This window comes from Pelodiscus sinensis, chromosome 9 (genome assembly GCF_049634645.1).
Source record: "Pelodiscus sinensis isolate JC-2024 chromosome 9, ASM4963464v1, whole genome shotgun sequence".
NCBI classification, from domain to species: Eukaryota; Metazoa; Chordata; order Testudines; family Trionychidae; genus Pelodiscus; species Pelodiscus sinensis.
Window position 1 is genome coordinate 54,650,235 of NC_134719.1, and position 16,935 is coordinate 54,667,169.

General features: G+C 42.4%; 1 protein-coding gene across 2 annotated transcripts in view; it reads right to left on the reverse strand.

The window, feature by feature from the left end:
- The window catches only part of PLA2G4A (phospholipase A2 group IVA), a 116,197-nt gene extending 102,477 nt beyond the window's left edge, over positions 1 to 13,720 (reverse strand). The window contains exon 1 of one of the 2 annotated variants that reach the window (XM_006110860.4): positions 13,614 to 13,689. The gene's annotated coding sequence lies outside the window, so the exon portion shown is untranslated. Of the gene's footprint in view, positions 1 to 13,613 lie in introns of both variants that reach the window. The other variant, XM_006110859.4, reaches the window with a different exon arrangement.
- Positions 13,721 to 16,935: the final 3,215 nt, after the last annotated feature.

The following is a 16,935-nucleotide window of genomic DNA, read 5'->3' on the forward strand; positions in this document are numbered from 1 at the left end:
CAGCAGCAGAAGGCAACAAGCAGCCAGTTCACAAGGGGCGCTGGGTTTTAGATGGGCCCCCCTCACGGACCAGCTCCCACCTGGCACCCTGTGCTGCTGCCCCCCGATTTGGAGGTAGCAGTGCAGAGTGGCAGGGGCTCCTCGGGAATGAAGCATAATTGATAAGATTTCATGAGGTTACTTGATTATTCAATTAACCGATATTTAACATCCCTATTTCACACTAGCCAGACGATCAGCTGAGAAGCAAAGGAGAACTTTCAATCCAACATATGAACCTTTACAAAACAGCTTTTGGGGCTATTTATTGTTCTGGAAGCCCAGGGTCATGTCAGTATAGTACAGAAACTATTAACTGACATTCTGTATCTATTCCATTTAAATTAGTAAAAGAGCCTCTGCTGCCCTTGGCAGAGAGAAAGCCAAATCTGAAGGCTCCTGTCTCCCCAAAAACCTTCTTGTCCTCAGGGAGATACAGCACTGTTCTCCTGTCTGCCTTCAGGGCTTGTGTGGATGTGTTATACTCATTGCTGAGATAGTAGCATGCAAAAGCTTTCCAGAAGCAACTAGGATTTCTGATCCTCTAGGCCTCTCACAACCTCTTTTACTGCAGGGAATAATTCCAGCGGCTGAAACTGCTGCTGTTTCTCAAAGCTTAACCAGGCAGCAGTATTTAAATTCATGTTCTCTGTTACGCCCTTAGAATTCTGAACAACAGTGTGAAAATTCTGAACTGCGGCAAAGGCAATAGTGCAGTCCTTCTTCAGAGTTAAGAAAACAACGCTGTTTTTGCTCACACTTCCATTGTCTTTGAAAGATTATCTTCACATCCAAAAACATTAGTAAGAGCCAGATCCCCAGCGGTGTATATTGGCACAGCTCCACTGATCGACATTCATTTACACTGTCTGGCCCTCTAGCTAGTCTTCCCCCCCCCCCCCATTAAAATTTGGATTGTACAGAAGTTGAGTAAAAATCATTACTGGTGAAGACATTCTGAGTGAGAGGATTTTTCAGGCCAGAAACTTTGTACAGACTGGTTTCAGAGCTGTAGCCGTGTTAGTCTGTTTCAGCAAAAACACCAGAGTCCAATGGCACTTTAAAGATGAACAAATATAATACCCTATAAAGCTGTTTGTCTTTAAAGTACCATCAGACTCCTTGCTGTTTTCCTATAGACTAAGGAAGAGATCCAAACTACACCACAGGTAACAACAAAAGAAACGAATATCTTAAAAGCAGTCCTAACTGACCTTGAGGAATGCAATACAACCAGTCCTACTCAATCACCAGTCACACAACTGATGACTCAGAGCCTCAATTAGGGTCAGTAAAAAACCCTTTATCTCATACACACTCCTTGAGACAGTATTTCACAATTAGGGAGTTTATTGGGATTGTCATGCTGTCTTCTGACAGCCTACAGTGGTCACTGTCAGAGACAGGACAGCAAATTAGACCATTCTCTTACATAATTTCCTGTGTTCTCAATCAAACTGTCCCTTAAGACATCAATTGCGTGGCTAGGTGCCAATTCAAACTAGCTTTTCGTATATTAAACATTTGTTAGTTTTGTTAACCAGCCTTAAAAGAGAAATGGGAAATGAAATTACATATTCATTAGAACTGAAAGGCAGACAGTTTTTCATTGGCTTTCATATAGTATCATCCTTTGTTATAAGTAGGCCCGTGTGAAAGTTCCACTTTTCAGTAGAGGAGGGATCAAGATGCAGAATTCAGGCAGGGTTTAGGCCTGTTTCTAATTTTCACTTTACATTCACCTGTTAAAATTACTTTTACTGCCACCAAGGCCCTTTTTTTCCCCTGCCCATATCACATTTCATAGAACACTAGAACTGGAAGGGACCATGAGAGGTCATCGAGTCCAGTCCCCTGCCCTCATGGCAGGACCCAATACCATCTAGACCCATCCCTGAAATTTCTTTTAAAAATAAATCTGCATTTTTTTCCCCCACATGGCTCAAACCTGTAAGAAGACCTGAGTGAAGCCTCAGGTATTCTCTGAGAAAAAAAACCAAACCAACTAACAAAGCCAGCCATATATCCAACTGTGATAATACTTAGTGAATTTGACGTTGGGGGAGAGAATACTCCCAATGCACTAACATTACAGTGGATGTTTTGCAGAATGTCATTGAGTTCTGGAAGGAGATTTATCTAAGAAGCAGGGAACTGAAGTTGTGTCTCTTGGCTTTTATACACGGTCCAATCACTAATTCACTACATGACACTAAGCCAGTGGTTCTCAACTCGTTTCAGTCCACGGACCACCAGGCTAATTAAAAAAATTTTCATGGACCACCTCCTCTTTGAGACATGATAAAAAAAAAAAAAGCAACTGCTCAGCACGACGGTGGCAACTACACTGATGCTCAGAGCCTCAGCCGGAAGTTACTGGCAACACAATGCGGTTGTGTCCTAGATGATGCTACGAATGACACGCCACGTGCTTGTGAACACGGCATAAAACAGCCTAACGGTGGTGCCTGCTCACGCCGTGTGACTTTTGACAATCTTTCTGTGGACCACTGAAAAAGTCAACATGGATCACCAGTTGAGAACCACAGCACTAAGCAAACTACTTAACTTTTCTGTGTCTAAATTTACCACTGTACATTATTTTCATTTGACACTAAGTTTATAGGAATTGCAGGAAGCTTGATTAAAGTTTATAATGCACTTTGGTATCCTTGGACCAGAGAAACCTATATGCAGAGTATTATAGGTTGAGCCTCTCTAGCACCTCTCCTTTGGGACCTGACTGGTGCCAAACCAGAGAATTTGTGGGACCACAGGAGGCCACTATTATCTAGCAGCATTACCAACACTTCCCGTGCTTACTGGGACGTTAGGAGACATTTAGAGGTAAATTAGAGCTAAACAACAGTACAGAACACTCAGAGGCAGGACTGATGGCCATGAACAAACTATATGGGACTACGGGAAACTTGGCCACACCCGTGATAAGTTTGGCTAACTAAAAATCATGCCGGACCACGGGTGTTACTGGAGCACAGACTAGAGAGATTCAACATGTGTTAGAATTTGTGAGAACGGCAATTCACTAGCTTGTTTATCCATTGTATATATAAAGGACTGCAGGTTGGACCTCCCTGGTACGGCACCCTCAGGACCTGATTGGTCCCAGATGAAGGATTTTTCCAGACCAAGAGAGGTCATTTCAGACTCCCTGCTGCCGAAGCCCCCTCTTCCAGTCCCCCCTCCCCACTGGGCTTTCTGGCTCCGCCTGCCTGCCCCTGAGCTATACACCAGCTCCTGGCATCTCCAAACAACCTCACTGAGCCACACGCCAGCTCCTGGCACCCTCCCCCAGACCACTGCAGCCCAGCTGAGTGGTGCACCTGCTCCCACAGCCCAGCTGAGCTGTGCATCAAACGGCTTCCTTCCCTACCTCCCTTGCAGCCCAGCTGAGTCACACTCCAGCACCCAGTCCCCCTCCCCCAGCCCAACTGAGTTGCGTGCCAGCTCTCAGGCCCCCACCTCTCTTCAGCGCACCAGGACTCTCTGATCCTGGAACATCCATGGTCATGCTGGACCACAGATGTTGCCAGACCAGAAAATCCCAAATTTTAGAGGTACAACCTGTACTTGTATGAGTTACTGTTACTCAAGTGAATGAAGGATGCACAATTGGATCGTTGATATATAGTCACACAAATAGTTCCATGTGCATTTAAAGAATCTTTGAAATACAGAGCCATATAACTGAACAGCTGGGTCCTTTCCCATTTTTGCTACTACAAATTATCCCCGTGGGAATCTGTATGACATTTTTCACTAATGCCATCATTGACTCATGGTTGCAGTGCTTCAACTTTGAGAATAAAAGATGATTGTCCGGTTGATTGTTAAAAACAACAAACAATTCTAGTCCATGTTTATGTCTACAATTACTCTAGAGAAGTGTCAGCAACTTGGTGTCAAAACAGTATGAAAAGATAAGTACTAGCAGCTAATCAGAACTGACAAACAGCTGTAAATGCAAAAAAGTATTTTCAACATACTTGGAAGGAGAAGAGAGGAGGAGAAGAGAAGAGTGGATATTTGAATTACCCAGCAATATAAGAACGGTATCTACTGAACATCATAAAATCCAAAAACAACCTGCAAACTGGATTCATGTTTTATACCCATAGTATATATGAAATACACAGGCAGTATAGTTGTAACTGTGTTGATCCTAACATATCTGAGGCTCAACATGAGTGAGATAGAAGAATTCTATGTGGCTCAAAAGCTGGTTCTTAGCACCCACAGAAACTGATTAAATAAAAGATATCACCTTACGCTATAGAACTCTAATACTGCATATGCGCCAAAAGTCATAAATGCTTCAGAACTAAGGCTATGACTGCTCTACCTCTTTTGTCCGTATATTTTAGGTCACTCAGGGATGTGAAAGAACGCCCTTCTGAGAGACCCATTTTACACTCACAAAAACACCAGTGCGCACAGCACTATGTCAGCTCTGTTTGTTGTGGGTGGTTTAGTTATGCTGACAGAAGATCTCTCCCACTGGTGTGGCGCAGCAACGTGGGAGGTCTTTCCGTGGGGTAGCGGCCTCAGTACAGTCATGCTGCTGTAAGGTCTCCAGTGTATACATGGCCTAACTCATATATACACAACCCCATTTCAGAGATGCTGCCAGACAACATGCAGGGCTAAACCCCAGGCAGAACAAGATAGTTACACTGAAAAAGTTTTAGATAAGAAGCCTTCCTTTCCAACAAAATATTCTCAGTTCTGCTAGGACCACAGAGAAGACAATTGCTAAGCAACAGCAACTGATTTTGCATAGGGATCTAAACAGTTGCAAATCAGGTTCGTTTCATTGATACCCGATGTAAATCAACCATACAATGGTCTTATGCTTCTGTGCTACAACTGTCCACGAATCAGATCCCAAGCTCACTGAAATCAATTACTTCAATGATTCTCTGACTTCAATCTGCTTTGTACCTGGCCACATGTACACATGGGGAAGGAGCAGATTTTTATTTTTGCAAGTTATAATTAATAAAAAAAACTAGGTTTAGTGTGTGGTAAACTGTTCCAAATAGTTAATCTCACTTCTGAAGCATATCATTTCGGCATGTTCATAGATCAGACCTAGCACAGCTTATGCAAAAGCTGGGTCTTCAGTATGCTAACAACTCAGGCAGATGGCAAATGGGGAATACTGATTGGTTGGAAATTAGATATACAACTAGTTTGTGCTAAAACATGCCTTTGTTTTTACTCTGCCCTCCCCACTTACCCTGCCTCGTGCCATTTCTTATCTACCTCTTATCTCAGGTCTTTCAGAGCACAGGGTTTTTGGGGTAGGAATTGCCGTATACTATATGGATGCGTCTAGACTGGCACGATTTTGCACAAAAGCGGCCGCTTTTGCGCAAAATCTTGCTGCCTGTCTACACTGGCCGTCAGTATTTGCACAAGAACACAGACTTTGTAATTTACAAAATCAGTGGTTCTTTCGCAAATACTCCGACGCTCCCGCTCAGGGATAAGCCCTCTTGTGCAAATATTCTTGCACAAGAGGGCCAATGTAGACATACACGTTAATTTCTTGCGCAAGAAAGCCCGATGGCTAAAATGGCCATCGGAGCTTTCTTGTGTAAGAGAGCATCGACACTGGCGCAGATGCTTTTGCACAAAAGCAAATCTTTTGCTCAAAGGCACATGCCAGTATAGATGCTCTCTTGCGCAAATACTTTTAACGGAAAAACTTTTCTGTTAAAAGTATTTGCGCAAAATCATGCCAGTCTAGACGCAGCCTATGACTGCGTTTTGGCTGAGGCCTGCAGGCACTATAACAATAAAAGTAACATCTGGTAGAAGAAATGCATGTTTCATTGATTTATGCTGAGACCACCCTTGGGGGAGAATGTGAGAAAAATGCTAGAGGTGGATCAGGTCTGGCAGCTGGACCGAATATTAGGTAACTATGGAAAAAGATGAATTTGACAGTAGGTGCAGTCTTCTTTTGTCCTCTTCTCTCTCTCCCTCAATGTAATATATTTAGATTTCCTGTGAGTTAATATTAGGTCAGAGATGACAAAAGAAGTTAATTGTAGGCTAGACTTTGCAAATATACTATGTAGCAAGATTTATGCTAACAAGCAACAGATGTATGCCTTAGAGTCATAGCACAGCACACTAGAACTGGAAGGGACCTCAAGAGATCGAGTCCAGTCCTCTGCCCTCATGGCAAGACTCAGTACCATCTAGATCAGTGGTCTCCAGCCTTTTTAAGCATGAGGTCACTTTTTGAATTTAAGTGCAATCCAAGATCTACCTCAAACCCAAATACCTTTGCCCTGCCTCCTTTGTGCCCCTTCTCTGAGGCCCCACTCCTGCTCACTCCATCCTCCCTCACTTTCACCAGGCACGGGCAGCAGGTATCTTTTAGATACCTGAAAACCCTATCCTGTCCCCTCTCAGTCTTCTCCTTTCCAAATTAAATAAGCCAATTCTTTCAGCCTTCCTTCACAGGTCATATTCTCTAGACCTTTAATCATTCTTGTTGCTCTTCCCTGGATCTTCTCCAATTTCTCCACATCTTCCTGGAAATGTGGTGCCCAGAACTGGACACAATACTCCAACTGAGGCCTAATCAGTGTAGAGTAGAACAGAAGAATGACTTCTCATGTCTTGCTCACGACACTCCCATTCATGCATCCCAGAACAACTGGGGATGCTGAACTTTGTGCTCTTGAGAATTGTAAGGGAAGCATTTTAGAAAATAGACAAGTCACAAAATAATGCTGCAGAAATATATCAAGCAAAGAGAATAATGTCTTGAAGTAGTTTGCCTTCTCATAGTATCATAGAGCTGGAAAAGACCTCAGGAGGTCATCAAGTCCAGCCCCCTGCCCAAGGCAGGACCAATCCCAACTAAATCAACCCAGCCAGGGTTCTGTCAAACCAAGACTTAAAAACCTCTAGGGATGGAAGATTCCACCACCTCCTTTAGTAATCCATTCCAGTGCTTCATCACCCTCCTAGTGAAATAGTTTTTCCTATTATCCAACCTAGACCTGTAAAAAAGTCATTCTCCTTGCCATTATCAGCACGAGCCTCTGCTGGAGAAGAGAATGTACCTCAATGGGCACATTTTCACCGGGCACATTTTCAACAAGACCTCTGCTCAGTAGCCTATGTTATATTAACTGCACTCGCAGTCCACTTCCTGGTGAAAACACCATAAAGGTCCAAAGTTACCACCATGAGCGCCAATATTGTTGGCAGTTTCAGCAGAAAGACAGAATCCTGTATAGATTAGGAATAGGGTTTGGAGTCTGCCCCACCATCGCCTACACAGCAGTAGTTGCTTCAAGTAAGGGTGCCTCACGAGGCACCATGGAAGAAACCACTGGACCTTTATCACCTCGTTTCAATAAACAGAGGAATTCAAACTCATCTTTTCAGCCGGATATATCACATGCCCACATTTTTTTTTGTTATACTAATTATTTTGACTTTCACAGTGAATAGAACAGTTACCTATATTTGATATACCAAATGGCCCTTGCAGAATAAAACAGAAGCCACATAACTGTATACAGAGTAGGTAATTTAGTTATCAGCTGTAACACCTATAAACAGCAAAGGGAATAGAACTTAAGGGGAACAGAACCTGACTCCTGCTAAGTTTGCTTCCACCCTTCCACACTGATTTAAAGCTTGAGGGTATGTTGGAAAAAGGGGAAGGGCCAAGGCACTGCACACTAGTAAACCCTGGCTGTTGGAACACCACCCTAGACTGCAATTACTGCCTCATGTAACTTAGGTTGCTCAATGGTAACTCAAAAGTTGCTCAAATTTCTGCAGGGAAGCTGAATCAGCTCCCAAGATCAGAGATCCACACAAATTCACCTATTTAAGATACCAAAATTCAGGTTTAGATTGTACAGGGGAAAGTGTATATCTGTAAAATACGAATGACATTTACTCCGTTTTATTCAAAAAGCACCACAACCACACCCAAAAAATCATGTTGGGGCTAAGATCAAGCATGCAACATTCCAGCCCAAAGAAAAAGAATTAGCTAAGTTCATAGAAGATAAGACAACGACAGACCTTAGCCAAGATGACCTGGGTGCAACCTCATGCACTGGACATTAGGGATGCTAACACACTAGTGTAGCTGGAGGATCAGTGGTGGGACACCACAGCCAGGCACCGGGCCTAGGTTAAAATGGTTAACCGTTTTAACATCCTACTGGATGTCCCTGAAGGAAAAACTGGAGAAGCATCTGGCATTGGCCAATGCCAGAGACAGGATACTGAGCAAGGCGGACCTTTGGTCCACCAAAGTATGGTCATTCTTATTAATCATTTCAATGCTTTGTAACTTATAAATGGCTATTCTGGAGCCTAAACATTCCATTAGTTCCATGTAAGCTTCAGTAAGTCACGCTGAAGCCTTAGTAGCAGTTACACCTCTTACAAAGCCAGATAATCCCTCCCATGGGGAAAAGAAATGTGGGAGAATACGGCTTGTTCACAGAATTCACAGTTGTCAACCATATGCATTGACTGATACATCTTCCCCATTCTCCCAGTGGGTAACAGATCTGTAGAATCTCAAAACCGCACCTGGAACCCCCAAATTCAGAGGGGGGATTACATGGAGCTAGAGATCCTGATCCCACATCACAGCTCTCCCTCTTTTCCTGTTCTGACCGCATGGTTTCTTTATAAGACGCGTGGCAAGAGTTGCCCCCCATGTGTACCTTCCAGCCCAGCCCTGGGAACAGAGAAATGCTCGCAAAAACTGTACTTCAGAAATCACTGCGCACTTTGCCCACCATAAAAAATAATGTTTTCAATATGAATATCAGATAAGCTCTGTAGTATCAGTGCAACAGTTTGATCAGCTCCTGGCACAGGATAAAATGAATACTTCCCTCCTCTACGTCAATATGGTCTTTAGTCACTGCCACAAAACTCATCCTATTCCATAGAGTACGGGGAGCAGAGAATGCTGCTACTGTTTCACACCCTCTTCGTTCCGTAGGCTGTGCATCACACACATGGCCGGAGACTGGCCGAGCTCAGAAAATCACATAATCTCTTTGAGGTACACGGCAAATGGAAGCTCTCGCGGAGGTCTCTGAAGAAATGAGGGTTTTGTCAAAACCATTCCTTTCCTGCATCAAGCTGTTTTAAGTCACACACCAGTGGTGGGCCCACTCCTCACTAAGGCTGTCTCTAGACTGCAGGGTTTTTTTCGAAAAAGTAGCCTTTTTTCGTAAAAACTTCACCTGCATCTAGACTACAGCGGCATTCTTTCGAAATTAAATCAAAAAAATGTGGCTTTTCTTTCGACAGCGGTACTCCTCATTTCATGAGGAATAACACCTTTTTTCAAAAGTGCTCTTTCGAAAAAAGGCACCATGTAATGCAAACTGTGCTTTTTCGAAAGACAGCATCCAGTGGTTGCAGTCTAGACACTCTTTTTCGAAAGAGGCTTTTTTGAAAGTATCTTTCGAAAAAGCCTCTTTCGAAAGAGGCTTGCAGTCTAGACGTAGCCCAAATTGCTAATTACTAAGCCAGGTTTTGAAATTTGTTTTCCAGACTAGTATGAAAAGAATAAGGCTGCATCACTGAGCAATGGGAAATACACAATAGTTAGAACAGAACACATAGATAGAATTCATCCCGTCCTACAAAGGCAGGAGTTTATCAACAGTCTGTTGAAATCAATAGGAGTCTTTCCATTGACTTCAATCAGCTTTCCACTAGTCTCCTAATCACTCAAAGAGGGGATGTTAGAGCAAAAGCACTGGAATTCAATGCAGAGAGTCACATAAGGCCATGTCTAATTTTAAAGACATGAGTAGCCCTCTTGGCTTCATGAGCTTCAAGTTAACATGCTTATGTGTCTCTCTGAATCGTGCACTACAAATAAATCAATTCATGGAGAATAAATCGGTGGGACCCCAAAACTGCAATTATTTTAGTGCTTAAATCATGTGTGGACTCCTAAGCACCTAAATCTTTGCAATTCACCTGTCTTTCCGAGAAACACTGGAATATGAATCTTCCTGCCTCTCCAAGATGGAAGTTTGTTTTGGCTGCCTTTAGACTGTTCCCACACACCTCTTTCTGCTTGTCATTCTCCTCTTCCCATGTAGGTGTGTATCTGAAAGGCTGCCACACAGCCTAAACATTGTGGCATCAATTCAGATTTCCTCAGGCCAAAGCATTTAGACTAACCCCAAAATTATATTCAGCTGGCAACTTAGCATCCTGTTGTGACAGATCTTCCACACTCCAGCACTACTGGGGCTGTAGTTCAAGGGAGGAGAACATATGCCCCAGAAAGATTCCAAAAAAATTTGCTCATTGGCTTCTGGGGACCACACATGGGTGTTCCCCAGGAGGTTCAGGGTCAGTAGACTAGCCCAATGCCATCTCATACCCAGCTTCCAATGTATGCACCTGTCACAGGCAGAAAGCAGTGAGTCTTTCTTCAGAGCTTACCTACACAGGGCAATTGACCAGCACAGCTGCAGAAGAATTCCACTATTGCTACTCCATAATAAATCCCCACATGGGCCAAATATTCTGAATTAAACTAACTATTCAGAGCTTTAGGCTCACTTACTCCAATTTGGAAGAAGAAGAATTAATCCAGAATAAAATTGCTTGTATTTCAGAACATACCACCTGAAGGTGATGGTGGGGGAAGGAGAGGGGGTTATTCCAGAATAGCCAATAAGGCAGTAGAGCACCACAGATGCTCAAGAAGAGAAAAACCACGTTAACTTTCAGATTCCAGGTTGAGTCTACGGTGTTGACTGTTGGAAAAGACACTGTCCGTTTCCAAATTCTGCACATTTGATCGGGAATCATTGACACAAAAACATGTGCTGGCAATGACTTTCAGCAAGCAGGTACAGTATTAGGAACTTGGCAAAACAGCACTGTTTAAAGTATTCCTGACTTTAATTAAAACCTTCCATCCCACCTCACAAAACCAAGCAGAGGACCTAGGCCAAAAGGGACCCCTGTGAAGCTGTTCAATTGGGGCGTAGCTTGTAAGGGCCAACAGCCTGCATACGTCCTTCTCCCTTCACCTACCTCCAGTAGCTGTTTTACCATTGAAAAGGTTGAAGCAGGGAGGTTTTTAAAAGAAAAATAGCAGTTACACCCGTTATTCTGTCTGAAATCTCTCTAAATCCAACATGGGGAGAATAAAGACTGAGCCTAAAACTGAGGGGAAAGAAAACTCACACACAAGCTCTTAGTGAGCCCAGTTTATCCTCCATGGAGATCCTCATCAGTACAGTGAGGTTGATTCCTTACACCAATCATTGACACTGGAGAACATCCCTCTATGTTCCTGGCAGACTAAACCCCAATGTCCTCAAAATATCCTAGTTAAAAAATACCTTGCCATTGTAGAAGTGGCAGCACTGTCTGAACGAGCCTAGTCCTCACTGAGGACTAAATCCATAGTAAGTTTCAGATCACAGCCTTTTTATGCACTAGCCTCATCTCTGGTTAAAATTATTAATAAATAGAAAGTGCACAGAAAGAGGCCTCACATTCTGAGTTCAAGCAGCTGAAGGGATTTCACTCAAAATGTTTCAGAGAAATAACACAACTGCTAATAGTGTTAACCATGCACTCCTAATAAGTAAAATATGGGAGCATATAGGAGCATCTGAAAAGAGGGAAGCAAAATGGATATGGTTTTGCGAACTCTGCTGTAATGTGCGCTAACTGATGACCATTATAAGTCAATAGCAACAGTAACATTAGCAGAATTTTATCTGCATTTATGTGCATACACACACACACAAATATACATATTTACCTACCCATGTGCGCACATAGAAAACATTTCCCTCAGAGGAAATTTGTAGAACTATTGCTTAACCCATTTGGCACATTACTTCTCTATATATTTCAAAATGAGTTGCTTCATTAATAATTGTTTAGCTATTATTAGGCAGGAAGGAATAATTTACAGCAAAGCAGAAAACAGAAATGGTGGAGTCTCTGTTCTTGGAGAGAGAAGATCCAGTTGTCTTAGACCTACAGGGCAAACCTTGACAGACAAGTCTATGGTCCCATGGGTTGGGTAGCCAGGAGAGTTTATTTATTTTAAAGCTCTGTTTTGATTTGCTGTGAGGGCTGTTGTGGATGCATATCATTTTCATTCAAATATATCTTATAAATGCTCGCTCTCTCAAGAACTATCACCACCAGAGAATGTAAAAATTTGTCCATTCAGATAAAACTAATTTAGATTAAAACAGGGTGTGAATTTAAAGTTGATTAACCATTCCAGAACAATGCCCAGTGTGGACACACACTTATTCTGGAATAAAAAGTGATTTCTTTCCGAATGTATTACAAATTAAGTTATTTCAGAATAAGGCATTTTTATTCCAGAATAAAATAATCCACACAGGGTTTGATCAAGAATAGCTATTTTGAAATAACTGCCCCCAAGTTCAAATAGAACAGTAAATATTCTTCCAGAAGTATTAGCCTTTTCCTTTTCATTGTTAAAACTCTATTTTACTTAAGTAAAAATGTCTCTTTTTCAGGATATTTTAAAGTATTGTATTCATAGGAGATCAATAAGTCAGTTACAGAGGCCAAGAATATACATTTTTTGTAGGTCACCAGTTGTTTTATCAAAAGAAGAAGCAACAATAAATCAAGTTTGGTATACAGCATGTCAAGGTCACAGATTAACCGTGCAGAATGGAAAGCATGGCAAAAAAAAAATTTTTTTAAGAAAAGAGGGGGGGATAAAGGTGTGGATAGGGTTTTCCTAAATATCTGCAATTAGGAACAATTCTAACTACTCCAAAATCATTTTATATGTTTTGATTTTTCTGTCACCTCCCCCAGGGTCACAAAGCAGTTACTCTAGTCCAAGCACAAAGTTTAGCCACTACTGTGATTTGTTTTCCAGCATTTCTTTGTGATAGACATGTCAACTCAAAGACTTAATTAATATGAAAATCTATTATAAAGAACTATTATTGCTTCCTCCATCAATATACATTTAAGTTTTCACCCCAGCTCAAAATCACTGGGATAACTTTCACAGTTCAGGTTTCCTTCTCCGCTAGGTGCTATAGCTCTTGGAGCTGGTACCTGGCAACAAGTGGCAGGGAGAAAGAAAATAAGGCCATCCTGCTATAAACTTCAGAAAAGAAAATTTCCCTGAGAAGGTGATTAATCCCAGCCTGAAGGAAGGATTTGGAATCGCGGGACCAGCAGCCCCTGGGTTACATAATCACGTGGAAATATTAAACTATCCCGATGTTCAAAAAGTTTTCCTTCATAATCAGGATCTGCCACACTCTCCTCTGGACTCTGCTGTAATATGGCAAAACAAGTTCCTTCTTCGTAATAAAAATCCCTTATCATGCTTCCTCGTTTCAAGCGGTAACACTTTAAAACTATATAAAACTGACCCATCGCATCTGTTCACTCCCCCCTCTGGCTAAGCTTTCTGCTCCCTTGCTACCCTGACAAAATAAGCAGCCCTTTAAAACAAAACACAAGAAAGACCAAAAATTAGTTGTATTGCTTACAGATTCAGTGTTACATTAGATCCTTCTGGCCACGTAAAATCCCACTTGCTTTCTAGGCAGGCTCCTTTTTTCATTGCTTGGATAGTAGTTTTCATTCGTAATAAAAGGGTGGAGCTCAAATGTCAGCTGATCCGCTACAGCCGTGTTTCTTTTAAGGTGGTACAAAGTGGTACAGCCGTATTTCTTTTAAGGTAAGTAGGCAGAGTTTTTTGGACTAATATTGATGCGCATTGTTTGATACTTTGCACGGAGAAAAATTGCAAGGATGAGATCACAGAGACATATTTCAGCACCGAGGACAAATGTTTGTGACCAACAGTGTTACATTAGACTGATCACATTTTACAATTACCCGGTGTTAACTTCTGTATATACATATTCAAACAGCGGGGGCGAGGGGGAACCCTTTGGGGATTGATGGGCATGATCCGAGGCAAAGAAGAAAAGCAAGATGAAGTTTCTAAGGTAGTCTTAAGGAAATGCGGTCAAATACAGAACGAATGCCTCAAACTCTGGTGATATTGCCTCATTTTTTATGGAGAGGATATTTTCAAATGATAATTGGCAGATACTCATTCACTAACTCTCAATAAAGATAGGAGTTAAATCATTCTATAAGCCTTACGGAAAACAAGCGTTTCCCTGGAAATGCTTTTTGTAAAACCTTTGACAAAACAATTTCTCTGCAGGCTTGTTGAAAGTTTCTTTTTGTTTATTTTTGGGTTCGTTGTTCTTTTTTAATCCGACCTATAGACTACTAGTGATACAGTTCTCTATCAAATTTTAATATGACTTTTCCATAAGAGGATGTAACAATGTTATGGTGAAAGTTTAGTATCTGCTAAGATAGGACAGGCATAAAATAAATTAGAATTGCAAAACGCGGAGGCTTGTTTACACAGAACCTTGCATTAAAATACCTGATTTGTTTTCATTCAGACCATTTGTTACTTTATTGCAAGCCTGTGTGATAACACATTTCAAAATAAGTGTTCTATTTTTATTAATTTTTGTATCAGCCCAAATCATGAACTAGGACCACTATGCTAGCTACTGTACAAACAGAACAAAAATGGTCCTTGCCCCAAAGAATGAAATTACTGTTCAATTTGCAAGAAAATCCAAGTGATGTGCACCTATGAGCTATGTCTCTTCAGCTTCTATTGGAAATCTCTCAGAATTCAAACAGCCACTTTAATAAGGGTTTCACCACTTGCCAGTGTTCATGTGGGGACATACATTTTCTGTCCCACCGCCTAACCACGGCCTTTGGCCTTGGATCACTCCCTCAGGAGATTTCTCAGACTTTGAGAACTGCATCCAAAAAGACCTGGCTACCAGCAACACCAGTGAACAAGCCAGATATTGACCCTTCTCACATTAAATGAAGTGGCACCTCAGTGATGTCTTTTATTCATGCACCAAAGTGAAGAGAGAGCAATAGAAATGGTGTGGGCAGGGCCATTCCTAGAAGTTTTGGTGCCCTATACAGCCCTCTGCTGGAGGGGGGTGCTCATGGCTGCAGAGGCAGGAGCTGTGTGGGGAGGGTGCAGAAGCAGGGCAGGGAGGCAGTGGGGATCAGGCCTGCTGCTAGACTCACCAACAGTAGCAAGAAGCAGAGTGACTCGGCCCCAGCCCACTAGTCCCCTAAGCCACATTGCTTGGGGGTGGAAAAAGATGAAGGGGTGGAAAGAGGCGGGGCAGAGGCAGAACAGTGACAAGGAGGTAGAAGAATGGGGGAAGTGGGGCGGAGCAGGGGTAAACCAAGGGGCTGTCCAGGGACCCACACTTCCCTAGGGATAGCCCTGCTGGGTGCAGCTCATAGGAGGTGATGGGCCACTGGAGCTTGTACCACCCCATATGCAGCTGCCTAGGGCACCACAGAATTTGGGGCAATTTAGTAGTAATAAAGGTGTCTTATGTGGTTTTGCAAATTGGTAGGGACAACTCTGGGTGTGAAGATTTAATCATATGATCAGGAAAGTCTCTGGGGTTTTTGAGATACTATGCTAGGGCATTTATTACTTTCAAAAAGCAGCATTTGCTGTTTTAAGCTCAAGTTTCCAAGCAAACACAAAGCTTCTGTGCCGGTTTACATATGAAAATTATCACTGGTTTACTGTCTGTTACCCATTGTCAGCTGCTTGTATGCCATACAATGGAGTCTTATTAAGTACACCACTGCACCCGCCACCCAACCCTCATGTAATTCCACGGGCTCCCAGCTTGGTTCAAAATTCAGTTCACAGTTATGTCTTTAAACGGGTGTTAAAAATGGTTTTATTTTTGCAGTGTCACGACCATCAGAACCTTTTACTGGCTGGAGCCGTCCCAGGTGGTATGGTGGCACCTGAATAGGCCGAAAGCTGAGTGCACCATTCCAACCCTCAGAGTTTTCAGAAGGACTAAGTACCCATAACTGGGGCAGGTTCTCAAGAGCTTGGTTCTCATAAAGGCCCCAAAACAAAGAGCCTGACTTTCCAGACAGCTCAGCCTGTTGTATGCAGGGCTCAGTCGCCAGTCTGGCCAAGAGTTTGATAATGGGAGCTGCTGGATGCGGATTAAAGTCTGGCACTTATTTAGCTGCTAAATGAGAACCAAACTCCTTTGAAAATCTGGTCCCAAAGGGATGAGGATAACAAAAGGAGGATCAGTGAATAAAAAAATACATGACCCCACTAAGCACTGCAAACTAAAGAGAACATTCTCATAAGCCAAAAATAAATGCATGCACCCACCTTCTCCATCTGAGGTGCACAGAGACTTACAAAATTAGCAACATTATTAAATAACATGCAACGGATTCATCACCAGTCCTCTGTGTTTAGGAACACTGGGTTTCAGTGCCATCTCCCTGACACAACCGAGTTTTCCCATCTTGTATATCCCCAGATGCCTGTGATATGATAGGAGTCCAGGGAAACTCAGACTGCTATCTTTGAATTAGCTTTGGGTATTTCTACACTGAGGAGTTATTCCAAAATAACTCCCCATATTTCGAAATAGCAAGGAGAACGTCTACACTACTAGGCCTGTTATTTCAAAATAATGGGCTTGTTATTTCAAAGTAATAACTCCTGCTTGTGAAGAGGAATAAGCTTATTTCAAAATAGTTATTTCAGGAGATATTATTTCAAAATAACTTATTTCGAAATAACTGGGTGGTGTAGATGTAGCCTTTATGTCCAACCTGGAGAGTAAAAGCCTGCAGGGTGGACTGATTGCCAGTGAAGGGTGTGACTTCGCTTTAAAAGAACACCTCTTGGGCCTTCACTCAGCAAGCCATCACTGAGCTGGATGGCTCTAGCTTTCCATTTGTAAG